At 41.3% G+C, this 10,963-nt stretch overlaps 1 long non-coding RNA gene across 1 annotated transcript; it reads right to left on the bottom strand.

The window, feature by feature from the left end:
* Positions 1–1,065: 1,065 nt before the first annotated feature.
* Positions 1,066–10,205, bottom strand: LOC143267706 (uncharacterized). The gene is made up of 3 exons (XR_013043126.1): positions 9,978–10,205; positions 5,720–5,792; positions 1,066–1,345 (listed from the first exon to the last, which is right to left on the bottom strand). It is a non-coding gene; the product is annotated as an uncharacterized LOC143267706 (long non-coding RNA).
* Positions 10,206–10,963: the final 758 nt, after the last annotated feature.

Below are 10,963 nucleotides of genomic sequence, written 5' to 3'. Positions count from 1 at the left end.
CTGGGCCCAAGTTGGGCAGGTCTTCCTCAGAATGGCTGGTGCCCAGAGATATGATCTAGGGGCAGACCTCTCTGGGTCTGAGCCCAGGCACTCACTTCTTGTCCTGATGTAAGGTCCAGGGCAGGAGTGAATCTGCTTCATTTTCTGTGATCAGAGACCTCAGAGAAAAATGCAGGGTCTTTCTCTCTCTCTCTCTCTCTCTCTCTCTCTCTCTCTCTCTCTCTCTCTCTCTTGCTGCTCTTGTAATGTATGTTTGTGCTGTCTCAAGTAAGGACCGCAGGCCTCTGCTGTGATGGTGCCCTCTGTCCACACTTCTTTCCATCTGTTTCTACTGTGTGTCATTACCTGTCACCTTTCTTTTCAGATGAGTCTTCTGTTGATGCCTCTTCTTTATAATAAACATGGGGATAAGTTTATGTTTTATGAAATCTGACTGATAATATTTCCTTTTAAAAGGCAAGTTTACTTTATTGACACTGACATATGTGATGTATCCACTCTTCTGACTTTATATGTCTTTGTATGTGTTTGTTTATGGGGAGAGTGCACATGGTACAGTGGCATATTGGGATCAGAGGACAGTTGGCAGAAGTCAGCTCTCTCATTTTGCTTTGTGGGTTTGGTGTTCAGATTCAGGTTGTCAGGCTTGGAAACAAGGGCCTTTATTTACTGGGAATCTCACTGGCCTCATCACACATTCTTTTTTAGCAAATAGTTTCAACATTTTATAACGTATTTTGTGATTTTTTTTTTTAGAAAAGATTTATTTTACTTCATGTACATGAGTATTTTGCCTACATGTATAGATGTGCACCACATCTGGACCTGTGCCCTCAGAGGCAGGAAGAGAGCACCAGATTCCATGGAACTGGAGTTACAGATGGTTTAAAGCCACTATAGGAGTGCTGGGAAGTGAGCCCAGTCCTCTGCAGGAGCAGTAGGTGGTCTGAACTGCTGGACCATCTCAAGTCCTGTTTTTGGTTTTCTTACCTTAGCATGTGCTTATATTCTGTTTGAGAGCCTGGAAATCTTTTGCTCTTCTGTCAGGATTTTCCATTAATATGGTTTAGTTATAATTATTTTATTCATATAGTAGTAATATACTTAAGCACATATTTTTTGATTATGAAATTCTGATGTACTAATTAATGTTCTCCCCTATGAAAGATGAACTAATTATTGTCCTGTGTTTCTTTTTCTGGTATTTTCTTCTTTGACCTGATTCCTGGCCTTTATCCTGTTTCTTAGCTCCTCACAGAGGAGCCCCACATGTGGTACCTGTGCACTTTTGGTAATATGGGTCTGAGCATGTCCCCAAAGTTGTCTCCATTCATTGGGCAGGGTTCTGTTAGAAAAAAAATAAGGAGAATGCTAATTTATTTTTAACAGCAGGGTTTCTATACTTAGAATTAAACTCTTTAGACACGTGTCAGCAGGGATAGAGTCCTTTAATTTTCATTTTTGTTCTTTTGTTGTTTTCAATTGTGTCTAGAGGAGAGATTGGAATAGAAATGCTGTCGTCCTCCATCTTTAATTAGCGGCTTCACACTGTTAGATCACAGGCCTCTAGCTGCCTGTCAACTTTCTCCCATAGATCAGACTGCACCTTCTGTAACTCTGAGACATAGTTGAAAAGAAGCTGTGGTGTCACCTTTAACCATTCTTTCCCACTGGTGGCAACTGCAGAATTAGTTTGTGGTCCCACCTAGTGCCTATCACTGTGCACATGGACCAAGCCAGGCTAGGCCAGGTGGTCTGAAGTTTGCCTACCCACTTCTGAAAAATCTGTGGGAGCCAGAAACTCCCCTTGCTCTCTGAAATGGAAGGACATCTGAAATCTCTCTCTCTTGTCAAAGCTCCATTATAATGGCTTATGGCCTTGATGCTCTCTCCCATGCTGCTCTCCCACTTTAAGGACTAATCATGGTTGCCTATGACTGCAGGGCTCCCCACCAACGAAGCTCATATGGAGAGTAAATTCATATAACTTCCTTTCAATGACCCTGCATTTAATTTAGTTTTTAATGTGTGCTAGCTTTTGAAAATAAAAGGTGAAAAATAAAACTAAGTTACAAAACTAAATTTTCAATTTGATATGGACTTTTTAAAAACATAAAGGAAAAGTATTATTGCTAAGTCCACTTTCTTGAGTTATCTAAAGTGTATTATCTGATTTTTCTCAACTTTTCCAACAGACAATTTTATTTGGGAATTTTCAATTAACTCTGCAAACAGAGTCATCACTGTTAGGGTCCTGGAGAAGTCCCACAAAAGATCACCATCCACATCAACAAGAGTGTTTATTATCTGGAGAAAGATTCCAGCATGCTGGGGCAGACCATTCTACACAAAAGCAAACAGTCCTGAGAGAAGCTCCTTTTAAATATAGCCAAGGAAAGGTCCTAGAGCAGTTAGGTCATTTTTGTTATGACCAGCTTAAGCAAGTGGCAATCATATTAGTATGTTATATTTGGCCAGGCTAGTAGGGGTTGGCTAAGGATACAGTTTTTCTATTTTTTGCCAGGCCTGAACAAGTACCAGGCTTTGTCTTTATTATTTGGTTATTACCTTGAACTTGCTGACTGTGGCCCAGGCCTGGCCTGATATTGCACATTCCAGGCCTCCTTGTCCTTGCTGTTGGGGGTGTTGAAGAATGATTGTCCTTTGTTTGTGGATCTTTCAGAAACTGCTTGTTCAGGCTCAGGAAACTGAACTTGAGGCCTGCTCTCTGAGAGAAGACTGAGCAGCCTGTTATGACATCTGCTGAGTCCTCTCAATCACATGTCATTTATAGATTAAAAATGACAAGACTAAAACTCAGAAAGACTTCTTGTTACCTTGTGTTTGGTTGGTAAAAGTTGTCTAGAGCCTATGGCTGGAGGATTCTGTCAGAGTAGGTTGGTCTTTGTAGAATTAGTAAAACTTTCTAAAGGGCTTACTGAAATTCAACAGACTGGTCCTACTAAGGTAGCTCAGAGGATAAAAGCCCTTATCATACAACTCTGGTGATCTGAGTGTGATACAAAGATACCCATAAAAAAATACACAGATATGATTATATACATCTATAATTCTAGCATTCCCACAGAAAAATGGGAGGTGAGACAGGAGAATCATGGGGAAGCTTATGGGCCAGTTGGTCTGGAGTCCACAAAGTATCAGAAATCACATAATAGTAGGTAGAAAGAGACCTGTGGGGGATATGCACACACCTGTACACACATACACACACCTATATACACACACACAACTTTTTTCAGCATAAAACCTTAAGACACACAGAAGTGTGAAACTAGACAACTCAACATGAACAAACACTGACTTCAATGAAGCCAGCCTAGGAATTACACTTTTTTTTTTTTTTTGTATGAAGACAAAGGTGTCCATCAATGGCCAGGTCTGGGCAATCATGGACAGCTCACAAAAATGGAGTTTGTGTGTAGCTGAATGAAGGAGGCCTTTATCATTAAGTTGAACAAACTAAAACCCAGATTACTACTCCATTTGGCAAAGCAACATGTTTTCAAGCCAAATTTCCCATCTGTTTTGGAGACTGCCTTCGTCACTAGGGTGTTGCACAATGTAGTGACACAACTCTTTTTCTTCCTCTTCAGCTGTTTTTGTTCTCATGTAGATACCCACTTTTGTGTTAGTTATAAAATTACTTGGTAAGATAAAAATGAAATGATGCTATTTTTAATAAACCAGTGATGGCCACAATGGTTTCAGCAACATTGACTGAATAGCTCATCTCTTGAATCCAGAGATATCTCTAGAAATGCCCTTAACACTTCTCTTCACAATGCCTGTGGTGATGATCACTGTGTCTCAGAGATCATGTCTTTCTTTTCCCTTCTACTGGCTCGTTATCTAAACCATGACCATTTTGTAGGTGAGTTGTCCTTTGACCATGTGTAGGACATTTTGAGATGCCTACAGGAAGGATTGACACTTGATAGCCAGATCACCTGCCCTCAGAAATGCAGAAGCTAGTTAGCAGCTGTGTGTGTGTGTGTGTGTGTGTGTGTGTGTGTGTGTGTATGTGTATGTGTGTAAGCATGCATGTTTGTGTGCCACAGCACTCATGTGGAGGCCAGGAGACAACTCTTGGGAGTCAGTTGTTTCTTTCTTCCACAGAGTTTGGGAACAAACTCAGGTCATAAAGAACATTAAAAACTTCGAAGCCATCTCCCCAGGCCTATTTCACTCTTTAAAGATCCTTGCACTTGGGAGACTGAGACAAAGCAACTACAATTTGAGGTCAGTCTGGGGTATAGGTAGCAAGATACCTCATTTCAAAAAATGGTAAAGGTTTAGGAAGAGTCTGCTGTGTGGGAGGACTGAGGAAGGCTCGTGCAGCGAAGCTGTTGACACTCAGTTCTGAATGAGACAAAGGGTCATTGGAAACAAGGAACTGAGGGGCTTTCTCAGAAATCAGTGTAAAGAGACCCAGCCTGCAACCTTGCGGACTCCCTGTCTGGTGCTCTTTTTCACTGCTTCATTGTGTATTTGAGTCTTAGATGATTGTCAAGAGTGAAAGCAAAGTCTCTGGAGAAAAGAAGGTCTAATGTCACCAGTGAATCAAACATGAAGACAACTTAAAGTGAATCCCTCCATTTCTCTCTCAGGGCCAGAACAGACATTCTGATGCCCTCCTTAAATGACAACGCCCAACTTAGAAAACTATATTTCAATGCCCAAACTGTAGGGGTTGGGGGTGGGGGAATTTGTATCCCATGGTGAGAGTTATTTAAAGTCATTGAGATAATAAACCCTTCATTCTCATAACAAGAATGAGATAATGAGATGTTAATCCTTCCAAGATTTAATAGATTTATTATTGTAATGAGCTACACCCGGCAGCTTTGAACTGTACGTAAAAGCATATTAATCTTTTGACAGATGTTGAGGGTTTTTGTCACTCGGTCTGGGTGTGTGATTAGAGAGTTATAGCTGAAGTTTCTCATTAGAGTTTTCCTTATGGCATAGCAGAATATTGAGGATAGCTCTCTCTGTCATCCTGAATTTATTGAATTCAACTATGGGAATAAAACTTTGCACAGCAGAAATATGAGGAGCAATGATGGAGGAGATTAAGTGCTGTGCAGGTTCGGTGATGAACAGAATTCAACAGAAACAGAAGAGGTTCTTATCTACTTCTCATTGTTTGCAGTCTTATGAATTCAACAGCCTTGATAATTTGAAAAATATATTCTGAACACCAGCTTCGTGCCAGGCATGGTGTTGATGCCAGGAATGAAGGGCATTTGGGATATGCCCCTGCCTTGGAAGATCTCAACTTGAAGGACATATCTGGGAAAACTGATAGATTTCCGGCTCCACAAGGGGAAAAGTGAGCTCCAGGCCTGCTGGACCAGGAGGCTAGGTGTGGTGGAGAACTGTTGTGACTGAGATAGAAGAATGAGTAAGAAACTCAGCAATTGGTGGCTGCTAGGAGAGTCAGTTTAGGGATGCAGCCCATGAGAGGCTACCCATGCTTTGGCAGGTGGTCCTATGCCTGTGCATACACTAGCATCACTGAGTGAACTCAGTGAGTTTTTATAAAAGTGCACATGAAGTTGGGAGGGGAAGGTGGACATCAGGGGACAGGGGAAGAACCATCAAGGCAACAATGGAGGTGGAATTTTTCAAAAACATTATATGCGTGTGTGAAATTCACAATAAAAAATCTGTAATAGGCTGGACATGTGGTACATACCTGAAATCTTAGCACTCCAAAGGTAGAGGTATGAGGATGGGGAATTCAAACCTAGCTTGGGGTACATGAAATCCTGTATCAAAAGAGTAACAACAATAACAAATTGAAATAATTTTGAAGCTGCATGTGGTAGTTCACACCTGTAATGTCATCAACTCAGACAACTGTGGCAGGAGGATCACAGATTTGAGGGCAATTTGGGTTACAAAGGGAGCTAGATAGCCTACCCAACCTTATCTCAACATATATAACCCAAACCCTATACCTAAATGGTCATCTTCAAAATAGTACAGATTTATAGAGGAACCACTACACACTCGTTTTCTCTACCATATCATGTAAGCTGATAACAATAAAAAATGCTGTGCTCCACTATCCTTTGTATACTGTCACCTAGTGCTGTCCCTATCACTTATTTTGTGCTAAAAATATTTATATAATAAATACAGAGATATTAGAGAGACAGAGAGAGAGAAGGGGGCAGAAATTGATCTAAGGAGTGGTAGAAACTGAGGAGTCTTCAACAGAAAGTACTGATGGTAGGTGGTCATGACTGGTGATGTACCCTGCAGGTGGTCATGGGTGATGTACCCTGCAGGTGGTCATGGGTGATGTACCCTGCAGGTGGTCATGGGTGATGTACCCTGCAGGTGGTCATGGGTGATGCACACCTCTGCAGTACATGTCATTTTTGGCCATGGTGCAATGCAAGCAAGATCTTTTTCACATCTGACTCAGTATACATGCAGATAACCTAAGCAATTCATCCTGAAACAAGTGTTAGGCATCAGACCTTGCAATGTCCTTTTTTATTCTATTCTATCTTACATAATTTAAAATCTGATTCACCAACACTTTGACACTATAGAAAAATACAACACAACTAAAGAGTGAGGATAAGTGGCTGACAACTTGACAAGAGAGAAAAAGTAAACTCATGGGCAATGAGATGGTAAAGGAGCTAAGGAGTATTAGGAACATTGACTGAGGGTTTTAAAATCACCAAAAATTGTGATAGAGAAAGAAAGTGATCTGGAGTCAGAATCTTGAGGATATGATGGAAAATGACCAGGAAGAGAGCAGGAAACCGTGCTAGGAGAGAGGGTGAGTTCTACAGCTGACAGGATGTGTTCAGAGGAGTTAGAAGTCAGCATTAGCTGCCTCTCTTGTTGCCATGACAAAAGCACTGTTCCCAGTCTGAGGGTGCTGTCCAAAATGTCACTGTGACAATATCTGGAGGCAATAGTCACAGTGCATTCTCGGTCAGGAGTCAGAAAGAGGTGACGGCTAATGCTCAGCTCTCTTTCCCCTTTTATTCACTCTGAGATCCCAGACATGGAATGAGACTGTATTTAGGGTCAGCTTTCCCATCTCAGTTAACCCAATCTAGAAAATTCTTATGTATGTCCTAGGTGATTCTAGATCTATGTCAAGTTGACAATTGATATTAAGCATCATGGGGTTTTCAGTGAGCCGGAAGATTGTCAATGAGAAACTATGAAGAACAAGAGTGAAACTGTCCTATGTTGTGGGAGAAACAGTTCACACTTGAGATGGTTTCAGGGGATACAGGAGCCAGGGAATGAAAAGTTCCATAAAGATAAGGATGAAGTGCATCAAATGTGTAGGGTAAAGGGAGAGGACTGGGAACATGTTACACTGTTATCAAGAAAGGTTAAGAGTTTGGGTCAGTCAGGAGATATGCCAAACCTTGAGGGCTTCAGTCTCAGAGATTTGTCTTAGGTTTCTCAACAAGACCATGATGCAGGTACAGTGTGCCACATAGAGCTCTTCTGGAGAGGGCTAAGCATCCTATGTAAGTCTTTTGAACAATATGAATAATGAAGTCAGGGAGCATTCAGGGGTGTACGTGACTGATGTTTTTAGCAAGAGTAGGTGAGGGAGCATAATGGAAGGGCAGGTGGAAAGAATTTAAGAGCAAGATGATGGAGAAGAGTGTTGTGAAGTGCTGTCTTTTGGAAGTGGCATGGCTGTTGTACTCATAGACCCATAGCATCTGTGGTTGCCTACATAGGATCTGCACAAGATCAAACCAGCCAAAATTTTAGCATAGATGGGAAGGAGCTTACCCACTCCTAACAAAGAAGCTGTAGACAGTTGATTACTTCTTGAATAGGGAGAATCATTCTTCTGTGGTATAACCACTGGTAAGTTGCTCATGCTCCAGTAAATTATCCCATGCCCATGCACATGGTGGTAGCATTAATTGGACTTTGTGGGTTATTAAAAAAAAAGACATGAAATTGGGAACATCCAGAGGAAGTTGAAGTGGGAAGTGTATACATGTATGAATTTCTCAAAGAATACTTTTTTAATGGGCAAGTGAGGGAAAGAGGTTAGATAATATCTCTATTCTATAAACAATGGTATTTTAATGACAAACCATGAAAAAATCAATCTCCATGGGAGTAAAGAGATGCTTTATATTTCCAAGTTTTTGGGAGAAAGTAAGGGTATCACCACAGCAAGGGTAAAATCTCACTTGGGTTTTGAAGAATGAAGGTTACACCCTGTTATCAAAGCAGAGCAAAGTTGTCCAGAAAGTGAAGGAGCTCTTCAGAAAAGACAGAGCTAAGAACCAGATTAGCAAGTAGAGAGATCGAAGGGCTTCCTGCACTGGGATGAAGACATGCTAGCCTAGCATGTGTCTGAATCTCTTTTCTGTGGTAAAGCTCTCAGAGAAAAAAATCAACAAGGGGCGGTGAGTTTATTCTGGCTTACAGTACAGGGAAGTCAAGGTGGCAGGAATTGAAGCTATTGGGCCACATCACTTTGTAATCTGTAGGAAGAGAGCAGTGAATAGATGCTAATACATAGCTCCCTTTCTCTGCTTAGACAGTCTAGTACCCCATCCGGGGAATGCTGCTAATCACAGTGGGTGGGTCTTCCCACTTCAACTAATGTAATCAAGATAATCCTCCACCAGCATGACCAGAGAGGGTGATCTTCCAGGTGGTTCTAGATTCTGTCAAGTTGAGAATTACCACTAACACCAGCTCTTCGAAGGTCTTTGTTTCCTTTCTTCTTGTTGGTATTTTAGGAACCTGTGAATCTGAAGGTAGATTCCTTCTCAGGGGACATGGCTTATACACAAAGGTTTCACCTGAATAAGTCCACCTCCTTCTATGAGAGAGAACCAGAGCCACTTGTTCACAGCTTTTTCTCAGCAAGTGTCCCAGCAGGGTGACAGATTCAGAGAAGGAGTTCCTGCATTATGAAGACAATGATTGGACTGTCTTTGGTAGTTTTCCCTAGGCTACTCAATCATCTGTCATTCATTATTCTACTGAAGACTCACTGTACAGCATTCAACAAGGAAGAAAATTGTGCCACTGAGAAATCCTCCTAAAGGAAGTGAGACCCAAGCTGGGTCTTGTTAGTGGCTTAGAACTAACTGAGAGCTTTAATACATTAGTGTGCCTGCATTAAGATTAAAGTAGTAGGCCAACTTTAGCATGATTTTTAAAGTATAGAATATTCTAGAATATAAAATATAAGGTAGAGAAATGGCTTGGTGGGTAAAGCCTTGCCACGCAAACATGAAAACTTGAGCTTGGATTTCCAGAACCCATGAAAATTCCAAGGTGTAGCACCAATATGTAGTTACAATCCTCCTAATGCAAGATGAATGGGGTGTATGGAGGAAGAGAATCCCAGAAACTCATGGGGCATCTAGACTGGTGCACACAGTGGCAAAACAATTAAGAATGTTGACTCAAACTATGGGTAAGGCAAAGACTGATACCCAAGATTTTCCTTCACACATACATATGGGTGGACATATGAGTATCTACCCTCATACACACAGTGTACACACATATCATACACACAAAAAGTATATACACATATCATACACACAAAAAGTATATACACATATCATACACACAAACAGTATACACACATATACACACAAATAGTATATATACATATCATACACACAATCAGTATATACACATATCATACACACAAACATAATAAACATATACATAAAGAAAATATAATCGAGTTAGGAAAAGCACCATTTTCTGAAGAATTTGCATGATGGATGGTTAATGTCAGAGTTCTCCAGGGAGCACTATCACTACGTAGAGGGACGGGTGGCTTATGACAGTCTCCATCAAGAGGTTCTGTTAAACTTTTCCTGGGGGTGGTGCTGATGGAGAACTGAAGTCTGTTCACCTAGATAAGGAACTCGTGACTGACCAAATGGATGAGTCCATTGATTGGGGTTGCTTACCGAAGTGTGGAGGATCTTAAACAGTGGCTTCACCACAAAGTCCCACCCCATCATGGGTGATGGCCTCATGGAAGCTGCATCACAGAGCACCCCTTTCGTTAACCTCCACTTTCTATACACTTTAACATTTTCCAAGCCTGCCGAGGAAGGGCTAGAGGGAGAGTCACAGCTGACTCCTCACCCAGCTCCCTGTAGCAGTATTTACAGCTCCATTAACATCACCATGGATCTAGCTATCTGGTTTGGTTCAGTCATAGCTACCATCTATTGTTCAGTTAGTTGCCATGGTTACCAAACAGAGGCAATCTGTTCTCAAAAATAGCAATGGGTTATCATGCCATGCCCAAAAGGGGCAAAAAAAAAAAAATAGTAAAATCATAGGTAACTCTGATGTTGCTTCCTTGAGGAACTTAGATTGTCATAGTCCCCCTCTGTGACAGGACCCTGACCTATACAGCAGAGGGCCCCTAGACTAACATCACAGCACATCTCACAACAGAAATCTAATTTTTATTTTATAAAATGTTTTATCTGTGGCCAGTGAGATGGCTCAGAGGACAAATGTGCTTGTTGCTGTAAGAAATAAATTGTTTTGGTCCATTTTATAGAAAACATGCTTAGAGCTCATCAAAGTCGCCACAGATAAGAAGGAGGTTCTTGGCTGCTCTCCCCTAGCCTAAGACTGGCCAGAGCCTGCTTGTCTTAGAACTCTTCCAAGAGTTGGAAACTTGTAGGCAGGTTGTTCTGTGGCTAAATCCACAATCAAAAAAGGGAGCAGTCTCAAGGCCCAGAGTGTTCATTAGATAAGGCTTTGCACCTGGAATCAACAGGATTTGATTTGAGAACCAGGCTGTGGGAGAAGATTGCAGAGATTTTTAACTCTCTAGAGGACCAAGCTATGGGGAAAAGAGCAGGAATTTCTTGCAACCAGGGCCTTTAAAAATCACAGTGTTGTGTCTGATCAACACGTCAGCCATTTTTGTCCC

This window comes from Peromyscus maniculatus, chromosome 11 (genome assembly GCF_049852395.1).
Source record: "Peromyscus maniculatus bairdii isolate BWxNUB_F1_BW_parent chromosome 11, HU_Pman_BW_mat_3.1, whole genome shotgun sequence".
Taxonomy (NCBI): domain Eukaryota; kingdom Metazoa; phylum Chordata; class Mammalia; order Rodentia; family Cricetidae; genus Peromyscus; species Peromyscus maniculatus.
The sequence above is the reverse complement of the archived record's forward strand: the minus strand, read 5'-3'. Positions and strand labels throughout refer to the sequence as shown.